The sequence below is a fragment of the Mus caroli genome, unplaced genomic scaffold (genome assembly GCF_978045245.1).
Source record: "Mus caroli unplaced genomic scaffold, Mus_caroli_1 scaffold_8, whole genome shotgun sequence".
NCBI lineage: Eukaryota > Metazoa > Chordata > Mammalia > Rodentia > Muridae > Mus > Mus caroli.
In genome coordinates this window covers 61193092-61208225 of record NW_028227263.1, presented here as the reverse complement: position 1 = coordinate 61208225, position 15134 = coordinate 61193092, and the positions used below count along the sequence as shown (strand labels likewise).

At 34.5% G+C, this 15134-nt stretch overlaps 1 pseudogene; it reads left to right on the top strand.

The window, feature by feature from the left end:
* Window positions 1–578: 578 nt before the first annotated feature.
* On the top strand, window positions 579–6543 carry LOC110288583 (protein TALPID3-like; annotated as a pseudogene).
* Window positions 6544–15134: the final 8591 nt, after the last annotated feature.

Here is a 15134-nt window from a genome sequence, read left to right as displayed (position 1 = left end):
TTGAGGGTAGAAAAGGGTGGAACAGCAAAATCTGCCTCCCATTGAGATGATAACATTTAAATGAAAAATGGTGGTCATGTAGGAGCAGTGAGTCTTCATGGTCCAACTAGTGACCCACAACTGGATATACATGGGCATCAGGTACTTCCTCATTTATTAAACCTGAAATCTGCCTGATATCTGCAAATGGAAAAAAAAAAAAAAAAGACAGGCAAGCATGTTATGATCAGTCCAGCCCCTTGGCCTGTGCCTTCTGAGCTGGAAGAGCATTTATAGAATGAGAGGACCTTAGCAGAGGTTATAAAGGCACTCTCAACTATTACAATAAATGAGTATCTTTCAGCTTCTCCTCTGGCTAACTGAATCTGTGTACATGATACTGTGCCTTCTTACTTCTTATTGCCAAGGATCATCAAAGGGGACCAAGGATAAGACAATGACAGCACAATTCAATAAAAACCGAAAGGCTCCCCTAAATAAGCTAGAATACTGGAAGTGTCCAGAATCAGCTCAAATATTCTACAAAATGAAGACCAGTAAAGATCAGCGAAACCAGGAAAGCATTGTACAGCGTAGCAATGCAAGAGGGTGCTTTCAATGAAGGTAAGGTTTGGCTTATTTTATTTCTGAACATCATGTGCCCTCTCAAGTGTCTGATTTCAGCAAAATATCACATGTCTGCTCACAAGACATCTACCAGAAAAGCATCATATTATACTAATAATGTTGTTTTAAAGAAACCATAAACTTCAACTCCATATCACCCTCTCTGTTTAAAAAAAAATTGAATTTTCTCTAAAATTTAGAATCGATACACAATAAAATAATTTGGGAAATATAAAACTTAAATTTTATATCACATTTAAACAAGTCTATAATGTATGATATATTAAAAGATATTCAGAAAACTTTAAATATATATCAAAGTACTGTAATTAAGGAAAAACAAATAATTTTGATCAATAAAACATAGTCAAGCAAAACAACCTTTAAAATCAAGATACAAAAGTTTAAAAAACACCTTAAATTTCTATCAATATATAATAGTTAATCAATAAATATATAATAGTTTTCAAAATAACCTTAAATTTTTATCAATATATATTAATCCATGCAAAAGTAAAGTGGACTTAACTTTTATTAAAAAAATCTATATCTATCTATACCTATATCATCTCTATCTATCTATCTATCTATCTATCTATCTATCTATCTATCTATCTATCTATCTATCTATCTATGTAAACACCCATACATATACACACACCCACACACCCATATATGTATATATATATATATATATATATATATACATATATATATATATAGTTAATTTTATTCCATTTTTGATCCTTTCCCGCATAATTAGATAGCAGAGCTCAATTTATGATTTACACATTAATTTGTTTCCAGAAGACCATTATCAATAATAAGCATAAGTAAACATCCTACATAATAGCAGCCTAACACACCAAATGAGCAAAAACATCCACCCCAGGTTTGGAAGTATGGGAGTCAAGTTTGTTTGTTTGTTTGTTTGTTTGTTTCTTTATTTTGGGAGTCAAGTTCTTAAAATTACTTATCTCATGACATTGATATGTTTTGTGTACCACGAAAAATTGGGATATTGGCCAAATTTCTGTAAAGCTATTTTCAACTTTTTCTGTCCAGTGTCTCTGTTGTGCACTCTGTGTTTTCAAGACACTTGCTTTCTGTCAAGTCTCTGTGTTGTACAGTCTCTGAGTGATTAATCATTTGCACTAGTCCTGTCAATTTTATTTGCATGCATATATTGGAGAATCAATAACTGATACAGTTTGTGAATATGAAATACCTGGGCTTTTTGCTTTGTGAAGACTTTTATGTCTGAGCTGAGAAGTTTTTCCATGTGTACATCTAATGTTTATAACTTTTATTGGTAGTTATAATTTTTCATTCCCTGTACATATATAAGCATAACCAGGTTTATATTTTAACACTATTGCAGTTTTCCATTCTAATATTAGCACATCTGTATAGTGTATAGTTTGGCCTAGTTCTTCTCTTCTTTTGATAATCCAGTATTTCTCAGCCTTGTTGTTCCTTTTCCCAGCACAAAGCAAACCCAGACTTAGCAGAACAATATTAAGCCTGATCCTGGGGGTGTTACATCTTCCTTTTTAATTAATAAGCATTTCTTAAGGCATGATTGGCACCTTCTTGCTACAATCTCCTGTCCTGTGGGATTGTGTAATATATCACTAATACGACTTATACAGTAATATGCAAAGAAATGCTTCAGTTTAGTAGTTGCATATTTAGGAACATTATCAACATTTATTTGTACAGGTATTCCCACAATTGCCATTATTTCTAATAACTGTGTAATTACACACTCATCGTTTTCAGAACTTAAAGCAGATGCCCATTGAAACTCACTGTGTGTTTAAATGATATGGTATATAATATATACATATATATATACACGTATATATATGTTTATTATTATTATTTATTATTATCAATATTTATTTATTATTAATTATTATATTATATTTATTTTATTATTATTTATTATTATTAATATTTTATTATATATAATATATTTTTTCCAAATCTGGAAAATGAAAAACAAACATTGGTCAAACATTATTTCTTTTAACACCTTTAGGGTGAGTAACAGCATGTAACAGACTTTTATTATATAGGGAATATATAGGACTTATTATTATTATTATTGTCATTATCATTATCAGTATTATTATTGTTTTTTGACAAGTAGTGGGAGGTTTTTTTTTTTTTTTCTTAAACGTTCCAATTACTATGTTTATCATGAAATTATTTGGTTTGTAACAGTTTTTTTTTTTTTTTTTTGTAATTCATCAATTTCCCCATTTCCTTTTGTCATTGGACCTGGGAAATTTGTATAACAATGAATATGAGTAATATATAATGGATAGTTTCTACTACTTATGGCTTGTTTTAATTGCATAAATAAAAAAGGTAATTGTGAGTTACTAGAAACAGATTTCGCTGTTACTATATGCAAAATTACTTTCTGCATAAAATGAATCAGTAATTATACTAAGAGATTCAGAATAATCTAATGATACTATGAGATTTGCGTATAATTCTTTTGAACTGAAGCATATTGTGTTTTGATTACTTTACATATTTTGTCTAACTTATAACCACAAATGCACATCTTCTTTGGATCTGGATGAAGTGTTGGTATATTTGGAATTGGTGTTCTCATTACTATACATGGAAGAAACCATTTAGTTCTTTTAATAAACTGTATACTTTGCTTTTTGCATATTTGTTCTTCATTGACAAACCTTAGTCACAAAATTTCAGCAATAGAAAGAAGTACTATAATTTTGGTCATATCTGTTTCTGACTATTGATATAGATTCTATATTTCATATTTAATTCAGAAATAATTTCTATACATGTCTTTATATGTTTTACTTTTTTGTGAGCTAAGAAAATCCATCCCATAATACTATTTTCCCTTTGTAAAATGACCCTATAAAAAGAATGTGTTGAAGGAAAATCAACAAATACAATCAAGTATAGGATTCAATAGCTCCACACTTGCATGATGCAGTCTCTGTTCTACAAGTTTTAACTCTTTTCCTGCTTCAGCTCTTAGACATAGCAGACTGTCGACAATTGAATTCCATTTTAATGTGCAAAAGAAATTACTTAACTCATAATCCTTAATCTAATGTTAAGTCTCAGCCAGCTAATATCTCCCATTAATGTTTGAAAATTGCTAACAGCTTGCAATTAGTACCTACTAATCTGTATTGTTTGTGGTTGAATGTTTTGTTGATTGATTTTTATAAACCAAATAATTAAGTGAATATCCTCTTTGTATTTTTTTCTGTAGCCATCTGTTACACATAGCATGGCAGAATTCTTCATGTTTCCCATTTCTCTAATGCACCAGATTCAGCCAATAAAATGTCATCCAAGTAATGATAAATAATAGATTGAAGAATTTTGTTTCAAATTATTAACAATGGTGCTGCCAAGCCACAGAGGCCAAGGGTAATAAAGCGAGGGAAAGGCACTAAAGTCAAGTCAGCAAGAACACAAACTGACTTTCACGCTGCATCATGTATGAAAATGGATTCTAAAATACAGCTTCCCATCACCACACTACCTCATGCTGATCAGCAGTAAATATTCAGCCCAAGCAGAGAAAGGCCTACTGTTTCCGGTACCCTGGAAGGTCATCTAATTCATATGACAATCCTTTTAGTACAGATCCAAAGCAATAGTGACTCCATGCCACCTGCTGGAGACACAGTAAACAAGCCATGCCCTGTGACTGTGGTCACTTCTATTCCTCTGGCATCTCAAAAAGGGAACTCTGGAGTCAAAAAACCCAAGGTAGCCATTATAGAGATGAAATCAGAGAATAAGGATCCTCCTGGGCTCTCTGTACAGATATTATCTAGTGTGGATATTGATAGCACTTCATACAGCGGTACTGACATGGCTTCCTCTTCCCCAAGTCCATAAGAAGCCTCTTTTCCTCCACTACACACCTGGATCCAGACTCCAGACTTTATGAAGGTAGATGAAAAAGAGATGCCCCTTCCAGGAACTAACTTGATGAAGTAACCGATATTATTCAGGAGGAAGAAAAATGTGACGAAATTCCTGAATACTCTGCACCAATGTTGGAGTTTAACAGAAGTTGTTCCTACAAATTATAATGGTCCTTCATTTCCTCCCATAGTTTCTGCTTACCATCACACTACTGATATTTTACATCAAGTAATTGAGAGAAAAGAAACATTGCAAAATAGTTTAATTCAACACAAGAGATAATGTCAAGAATTATCTCTGGGCTCTTTTCCCTTCAGCAACAGGCCAGACTTGATGCCAGTGTCTCACTAAGTGAGTCAAGCGAACCATCAGCTTCTGACATTGTTGCAGGAACAATCAGTGGAGTGCTCCAGCGTACAGTTAGTCCCAGAGTTCCTGTGAACTCAGACACGGTCAGCCAGTTTGTCAAAGAAGCTCTGACTGAGACCATCATTGTCATATTTGCTGAGAGAAGCAGAGAGGCAAAGGCCTGCTGCCACAAGTGTTCCTGGTGATCTTTCAGAAACTGAAACTAACCTGTTGGCAAGAGTTTGTGCTCCAGTAGCTATACCACAGCCCACCCACCCTTGTTCACCATCACCTTTGAAGGAGCATATGTTATTGAAAACTCCTGATTCCTCTCCCTGTGAATCGGATCTGGATGTGGCTTCTTCTATAAAAGAGATACGTGTTGAAAAAGGAAGTGTTTTGCCTGCTGTCATGCTTGTTAGTATGCCAACACATACTCCTGTCACTACCCCTCCTCCAGCAGTAGCTCTTACCCCAACTTTGTCTGAAATTTCCTTTGACAAGCTGAAGTTATCAAGCCCTGAACTTCCCAAGCAATGGGACAGTGGAGACATGCCACTGAATGAAGAGAATCCTAACTCTCTTCAAGAATTTCCTTACCCAAGAGCTGTTGTAATGTGTGTGGCTAAGGAAGAACCTGAGAGTGTGGACTTTTCTGTTCAGCCTGCACCTTCGGAGTCAACTCCCTTAGCACCACTTCCTGAGGGCACTGAGGCTCCTTCTCTCCGGTGTATACCAAGTTCTGGTTCATCTACCCTGAAGAACACTATGAGAACTGTCACTGAAACAGAAACGCTAGACAGGCATATATCTGAGGGGAAGATCTTATTTAGCTGTGATCAATACTTGGCCACCAAGAGACCTGGGGACTTTTTTTCTGATGAACATAAATGACAGCTTATCCAGCACTCTGCAGGATGCCCTTGAAATGAAAGGAGACCCTCCCAGTGAAGGGCAGGTGATTAGGAGGCCCCATAAAAAGCGTTATGAAGACGCCATCGTTCCCTTTCTTACTAAGCAAGAACAGGTTTTGTTAGTTTCACAGCAAGCAGAGGACTTGGATAACAGTGTGGTTGAGCTTAGTGAAGGACAGAGGCTTGTGCTGAAAGCAGCAGAGGACATCTCAGCAGGAATGTTCGGACTCATGCTGCAGCCCACTTCTCCTGCAGAGCATTCTTATCAGCTCGCAGACCCTGGTATTTCAGGGTGGTATTTCAGCAATCTGATATGGCCTCAGGTAATATTTGTGAAGATTTATGTGCCAGTCATGGTCCAATGAGCTTAAGGGAACTGGAGTTGCAGCCTGATTCTAACCTTATTCTTCCTATAACACATACTACAACAAAAGTCAGTGATGTTCATTTAAAAGAAGTAGCTGAAGATTTTTCTCAGTACCAACAAAAGCAAGATTCAGACTTTAAACCAGTTGAACACAAGCCAATACAAAGACATTTAACCTGTGAAAGAAATAAATCTAACAGTTCACTTTTACAACATCAAGGTAGCCTGGCAGATCAGCTCCTCATTTCACATGTGTCACCCACCAGGATGTCTGTGACTCTATCCTCTGCAAACTTTGAGGACTGCTCTCTGTCCCTGAGCACCAGCTGCACGCATGGTGGCGCTGAGTGCTCAGGGACGGACAACTTCTGAGCAGGGGGAGAGTAGCACAAGGTTAATGAAGACTCAGGAATGTTCACAAGGTTCATGAAGGTCAGGTGTCACTCTGGCTGCAGACGATGTCCACTATTGATCTTTGAACATAATTTTAGGGGAAAATATTTCTAATATTTTATTAAGATGAAAGTGTCCTTTGAATATTTAGTAAGGCTTTTAAATAAAGTAGATATAACTCATAAAATAAACCAATGAATTCATAAAGTTCTTAAACAAATGGAAAGATCTGGAGGATGTCCTCCTAAGTGAGGTAACCTAACCAAAAAAGAACACACATGCTATTCAGTGATAACTGAATGCTATTTACTGATAACTGATACCTCAGCACCTCATAATACCGAAGATTGAATTTGCAAAACACATAAAACTCAAGACGAAGGAAGAACAAACTGTGGATACTTCGATCCTTCTTAGAAGGGAGAACAAAATACCCACGGAGAGTTGCAGAGACAAAATTAGGAGCATAGACCAACCTGAGACTGCCCCACCTTGGGATCCATCACATAAACAAACACCGAACTTAGACACTATGGCAGATGCCAACAAGAGCTTGCTGAAAGAAGCCTGATAAAGTTGTCCCCTGAGATGCTCTGCAAGTGCCTGACAAGTACAGAAGTGGATGCTCACAGCCATCTGTGATGGAGCACAGTATCCCCAGTGAAGGAGCTAGAGAAAGTACCCAAGGAGCTGAAGGGGTTTGCAGCGTCATAGGAGGAACAACAGTATGAATTAACAGTACTGCCAGAGCTCCCTGGGGCTAAAGCACCTATCAAAGAAAACACATAGTGGGACTAATGGCTCTACATGGATATGTAGCAAAAGATGGCTGTCAATGGCAGGAAAGGCCTTATGTCCTATGAATGTCATACTCCCCAGTATAGGGGAATGACATGGCTAAGAAGCAGGAGTGGTTAGATTGAGCAGCAAGGGGATGGGGAAGGGGTAAGGAATTTTTGGATGGGAAACTAAGAACATTTGAAATTTAAATAAAGAAAGAATGTAATAAAAATAACATAATTAAAAATTAAATATCAGGTACTATAATACACATATATATTTATTATATGTACATATATTATTTTATATTTATTTGTGTATATTAGAGTTCCTGATTATTTTATATATATATATATAAAATTTCTTTTTTTATTCAAGCCTTTATAAAATATACAAAGAAGGAAAATCCCCTGGTTAATTACTGGCCATTCTTACCAGAAGAATGTGTAGGGTATCTATAGACCCTAGCGACCGTCTCTATTACCTCATACATAATTCTCAGGTCTCGGTATTGTAATAAAATAACTAGAGCATCCTTATTTCAAAGTAGCCCATGCATCCTGTGGTTCTAACAGACCATCACACTGGCCTACCATTAACCAGCAATAAACATTAGCAAGCCTTGCCCATGAACACACAAGTACAGCAGGCAAAATTCAACCAACCTACTCTCTAAAAATACAGAGATGAATAAAAGCCATGGAGTAAAATCACACACAACCAATACAAAACAGGAGGCAACTGGTAGACCTATAATCAGCAAAAATGTAAATAATTAGATTCCAAAACCCCATAAAATCCAGAGCAATATGCCTCCTTCAATGGCATGTCCTAATTTTCCAACATAGTTAAAGTACAAAAAAAAAAAAAAACAAACAAAAAACAACAACAAAAAAAACATAGAAGTAAGCATAAATATAATGATTAGTATGGTCTTTGAAAAAAATATTAAAAAAATAACTTGAAGAAATTCAGGTCAACAGAAACAAAAAACAAAAGTAAGAAATTTGTCAATGAAAGTCAAGAAAACAGTAGCAATAGGAGGAAATAAGTAAGTCTACAAAAGAAGATCATGGAATAACAAACTATGGAAGGAAACAAATGAATGTTTTTCAAACCTGAAAAAGGAAAGAAAACAGTAAAAGAAAGACAATCTGTGGAAATATCTGGAATAAAAAAGTGGGGAAGGCAAACAAGATAAGTTTAGCCAATAAAATACAAAAGATAGAAGACAGAATCTCAGGCATTGAAGTCACTAGAGGAGAAATTGATACAGCAATCAAAGAAAATATTAAATATAAAACTCCATGAGAGAAAATATTTAAGATATATCAGCCACTATGAAAAATATAGATTATGAATATTATGTATAAAGAATGGAGCATACCAACTGAAAGGCCAAGAAAATAATTTTACCAAAATCATAGAATTGACTTCCTTTCCTAAAAAGAAGACACATCTAAAGGCACAAGACACATGCAGGAGAACAAATGTATCAGATCAGAAAAGAAAGTACAATTGCCATATACTAATCAATACACCAAGTAGATAGAAGAAAAAAATTAGAAATTGTAAAGGTAAAAGAGCAAATAATAGGTGTAGAAGAGAGTTAAGATTACCAAATCAAAGGGCCAGGACATCTGCAACAAAATTTATATATCTTCCCTAACCTAGAGAATGAGATGCCCATAAATGTACAAGAAGCCTACAGGACATCAAACAAATAGGACCAGAAAAGATATCCCTCCTATATAATAATTAAAATGCCAAATGCACAGAACAAATAAAGAATATTGAAAGCTATCAGTGGAAAGGTCAAGTAACACATAAAGGGATACTCATCAGAATTACACCAGAGTTCTCATCAACTCTAAAAGCTAAAAATCTTGAGAAGTTGTCACACAGACCTTAAGAAAATAAAAATGTCAACCTATGCTAATATAATCAAGAAAACTGTCAAATAATTAAGAAGAAATCAAGGTAATCCAAAACAAATCCAAATTTATACAATATATTTCCACAATCCTGTCCTACAGAGAATAATAGAAGAAAAAAAATCAACACAAGTAGAGAAACTACACCCAAAAGGAAAGAAGAAACTAACCTCACAACAAAAACAAAAGAAGTGAATCATACATACATATGTCCACCTCTACAATGGATAATAATGGGAAGCAAAATTATTGATTCTTAATATCTCTCAACAATAATGGGCTTAATTATCCCAAGAAAAAGACATAGACTAACAGGTTGGACATTTAAACAGGAACAGCATTTTGATTCATACAGGAAATCTACCTCAGTGATAAAGACAAATACTACTTCAAAATAAGAGGCTGGAAAAATATTTTCCAGGCAAATTGCCCAAAGAAACAAGCTGGAGTAGCAAATCTAGTATCTAGTAAAATAGATTTTCAATCAAACATTATCAAAAAAGATGGAGATGAACACTACATACTGATTAAAGGAAGAATCCAGCAGGATAAGCTCTCAATTTTGAACATCTTGAACATTTGTGCCCCAAATGCAAGGACACCCACATTTGAAAAAGAAAATTAAAGATGCTCAAAACATACCTTGATCCTACCTTACACAATAATAGGAGACTTTGATATTCCACTCCCACCAATAGACAGATCATACAAACAGAAACTAAACAGAGACACAGTGAAACTAAGAGAAGATATAAACCTAATGGACTTAATAGATATATACAGAATATTTTACCCTAAAACAAAAGAATACACTCTCTTCCAAGAACCTAATGTTACCTTCTCAAAAAATAGACTATATAATCAGACACACAACAAGCCTCAACCAGACAGGCAGTGGTGGTCTTTAATTCCAGCACTTGAGAGGCAGAGGCAAGTGGAGTTTGAGGCCAGCCTGGTCTAGAGAGTGAGTTCCAGGATAGCCAGGACTACACAGGGAAACCCTGTCTCAAAAAACAAACAACCCCCCCCAAAAAAAAACAAAAACCAAAAACAAACAAACAACAACAACAAAACAAGCCTCAACCAATACAAGAAAATTGAAATGATCCTATGCATTCTATCAGATCAAAAAGACCAATGCTGTGCTTCAACAATAAAAGAACAGGAAGCCTATATATACATGGTAGCTGAGAAACTATCTACTCAATGTAAACTTGATCAAGGAAGAAAGAAATTAAAGTGTTTTTAGAATTTAGCAAAAATGAAAGCAAAACATAATGAAACTTATGGGCTACAAGGAAAGCAGTAGTATGTGGAAAATTCATAGCTCTGAGTGCTTCCAAAATAAATTTAGAGAGACCATATCCTAGCAGCTTAACAACACATCATAAAGCTCAATAATAAAGAAGCAAATACACCTAAGAGGAGTAGACAATACGTAATAGTCAAACTTAGGGCTCAAATTAACCAACTAGAAACAAATATATCTACTCAAAGAATAAAAACAAAACAAAACATAGACAAAAAAACAAAATAAAAAACAAATGAACAAACAAACAAACAACAAAAGTAGAAGCTGATTCTTGGAGAAAATCAATACAATACATACTTTGCCAGACTAATGAGAAGGCACAGAGACCATATTCAAATTAACAATGTCAGAAATGAAAATGGAGACATAACAACAGAAAATGAAGAAATTAAAAAAATTACCAAACCCTGCTACAAAAATCTATACTCAATAAAAGTGGAAAATCTAGATGAAATGAATTATGTTCCAGACAGATACCAAGTACCAAAGTTAAATCAAGATCAGATAAACCATTAAACAGTACCATATACCCTAAGGAAATTGAATCAGTCAGTAAAATTCTACCAAGAACAAAAACCCAGACCGGATGATCTTTGTGCAAAATTTTATCAGACCTTCAAAAAGCCCTAATATCATTACTTCTCAAACTCTTTTATAAAAAGGATAAAGGAGGAACACAACCCAGCACATTCTATGAATTTACAGTTAAACTGATACATATAAAATTCAAAGACCCCAAATGGCAGAAAAAAAAATATCCAAATTCTCTCATGAATATTGATGTAAAGAAAAAAATTCATGCAAACTTATTCCTAGAACACATCAAAATTGTCATTCACTATGATCAAGAACACATAATCCCAGTGATGGTGAGATGGCTCCATATATGGATATCCATCATAATTCACTATATAAAGAAACAAAAACAATAAACCAAAAAACCAAAAAAACAAAAACAAACAAACAAACAAAAAACCTAATCATCTCATTAGATTCTGAAAAATCCACTTACAAAATAAAAGAGCTTTTCTTTCTAAAAGTATTGAAGAAATCTGGAAATCAAGGACCATCCATAAATAGAACATATGAAATTTACAGCAAAGCAATGGCCAACATGAAATTAAATGAAGAGAAATTTGAAGCAATCCCACTAAATTCAGGGACAAGTCAAGGCTGTCCACTTCCCCCCATATACTAAATATCCTACTTGAAATTCTAGCCATAGCAATTAGACAACGAAATGAGATTAAAATAATACAAATTGAAAAGGAGGGATTCAAGATAACAGTATTTGTAGATGATATGATACTGCACATAACTGATCCCCCCAAAAAAATCCATGAGAGAACACCTACACCTGAAAAACAATTTCAAGAGAAGTGGCTGGATACATAGAACAGATCCAGTGGATAGGCATGGTCCCTACTTGTGCTATGGGGCCACACACCTACCTCAAAAATATTAATACTGAATTTCTCTTGTCAGAAGAAAGTGCAGGGACAATGAGTGGAGCAGAGACCCCATAAAAGGCCATCCAGAGATTTTCCCACCTGTGTTCATCCCTTCTGCAGACACCAATCCCAGACACAATTGTTGATACAAAGAACAATTGGTGATAGGAGCCTGGTATAGTTGTCCCAGAGAGGTTGTGCTATAGTCTGACTAATACAGATGGAGAATGCACACACCTTCAACTACAGACTCAAAGCTGTGGATAATTCATCCAGACAAAAATGAAAAATGAAAAATATTGGAGTTAACTAATCTTATAAATCAATTTAATGTAACAAATATATACCGATCATTATGCTAAGCTTTAAAGAATAAAATTCTTATTCAGCAATTCACACAGTTTTCTCCAAAATCTACCTACTCAGAAATAAGGCAAGACTCAAAATATCTAGAAAAATGTAAATATCTCAATACATTCTAGAAGATCACCATGAATTAATGATGGTCAACAAATACAAAAGGAACCACAGAAGGTTTACCTTCATGGAAAATGAACAACTCTTAGTAGTTTTATGAAATAATGTATCAAGACAAAAATAAAAATAAATATTGAAAACTTTCTAGAATTCAATGAATATTTGGACACAAAATCTCAAATATATGGGACATAGTGACAGAGCCGCTAAAAGAAAAGTTAATAGAACTAAGTATTTCTGTAAGGAATAGGAGAGATCTCATTCTGGTAAGTGAACAGCACATCTAAAGTTTCAACAACAACAAAAGGTTTAAATATACCTAAGGAAATATGATGGCAACAAATTATGGAAATGAGGGATGCATTAAATAATATAAAAAGACAATTACAGAAAGAAATAGGAAAAAATGTTTCTTTAATAAAGTTAGCAAAATAGACTGGTCATTATTCAACCAATAAGAAAGTCATAGAAAAACATCAAAATAGTAAATGAATAGATAAAAAAAAATAATAGTGAAAGAAGAAAATAGCAGACATTGAAGGGAAATATTAGGACACACTTTAAAAACTAGCACTGCACAAAACCTAATAAAATCTAATAAAAGTAATTATTTTTGATATGAAATACTTACCAAAGGAAAGTCATGGACAGACAAGCAAGTTAAATTGATCAATGTCTCCCATTGAAATAGCAACACTCATTTGAATACTCCCAACCACAACAAAGCCTATGTCCAAATTGGTTTTAGGTAAAAACTCAACCAGAATTCCAAAGAACTAACATCAGGACCTCTCAAGTTATTCCACAAAGGACATACATAAGAAACATCACAGGTCATTTTCTGAAACTATAGTTACCTTAACACACAAGCTAAATAAAGATTCATTGAAGAAAGGGGATTATGATTAGTTTATCTAACAGGTATACATGCAAAATTATTCAATAAAATACTTGCAAATTCAAGAACACAGCAAAAAGATTTTCCTCCTCTTCATGATATGTACTTGTGTAATCATTAATGCAAGAAACATATGTCAAGATTCTAAAGACAATTTACAGCAAGTTTATAGCCAAGACAAATACTGGTATAATTCCTAAGGCAAGACATACACCTAACGATTCTAAAGATATATTATAGGAAGGTTATAGCCAACCAAGTGTGGAGGCCTCTTTCTTTCTTAGAAAGGGGAACAAAGTATCCAAGGGAGCAAATGCAGAGAGAAATTGTGGAACAGAGACTGAACAAATGGCCATGCAGAGACTGCCCCTCCTGGGGAAACATCTCAAATACAGACACAAAACCCAGGGACTATTTTGGAATATAAGAAGTGTGTGCTGACAGGATCATGAAATATCTGTCTAGATAGAAGCTCTGCCAAAATCTGACAAACACAGAGGCAGATGCTTACAGGCCACCATTGGACTGAACATGGCTCTCCAATGGAGGGATTAAGAGTAAGGACTAAAGGAGCTGAAGGGGTTTCCAAAACCATAGAAAGAACAAAAGTATCAAGCAACCAGGCCACCCAGAGCTCAAGTATACATGGAAGAATGCATAGCTCTAGCCGCATATGTAGCAGAGTATTATTGGGCTTCAATGTGAGAAGAGGTCCTTGGTCCTTTGAAGATTAGTTGCCTCCGTGTAGGGAAATGCAGGGAAGGAAGTCTGGAATGGGTAGGTGGGAAGGGGAACATCCCTAGAGAATCATGGGTGGAAAATGGACTATGTGGTTTCCCAGGTTGGGGCGAACCAGGTAAAGGGATAATGTTTGAAATGTAAATAAAGAACATATCCAATAAAAATAAAAACATCTTATAACTATATTTAAATTTAATTTATATTTTAATAATAATAATAATAATAATAATAGTCATTACTCATATTTGTAACAATATAGGCCAAGGACAATATACCACAATTGTCTATGTGAGTCTGAACTTAAAGAGCAACTATGGAAATCAATATGGAAATTTCTAAGATAATTGGCATTAGTTTTACCATCAAACCCAGCTTTAACACTCTTATATATGCATCCAAAATATATTCTATCTTACCACAATGCCACTTGCTTAAATAAGTTCCTTTTAGTTTTATTTAAAAGAGTCAGAAAAATGGAAAAAAAACTAGATGCAATTCAAATTAAGAAAGGATAAAGAAAATGTACTGCATCTACACAATGCAGGATGACTCACCTGTATAAAATAAAATGAGATCATGAGATTTACGGTAAAACTGATAGAACAAGAAAGGAATCATCCTGAATAAAATAACTCAGGCACAGAAAGTAAATATTGTATGTATTGGCTTAAAAGTGGACAATTGATGTTAAATAAATGATAAAAAGCTATGATGCACAGGCCCAGAGAGCTACATAAAGAACAGGTATGAACAGAGAAAGATGTATCTCTCTGGGAAGAGGAAATAGATCATTTTTGTTATTGGTGACCAAAATACAGGAAAGGAAGTGATCAGTTTTAGGATATCGACAGACAGAGGATGGAGAGAAACTGGTGGAAATGGAAGGTATTTGAAGGGAAATGTGGAAATACAATTCAGTGGAAATAACCTGGATGTATTGAGTACTTCTTTTAACAAAGAATACAGAGACTGAACTT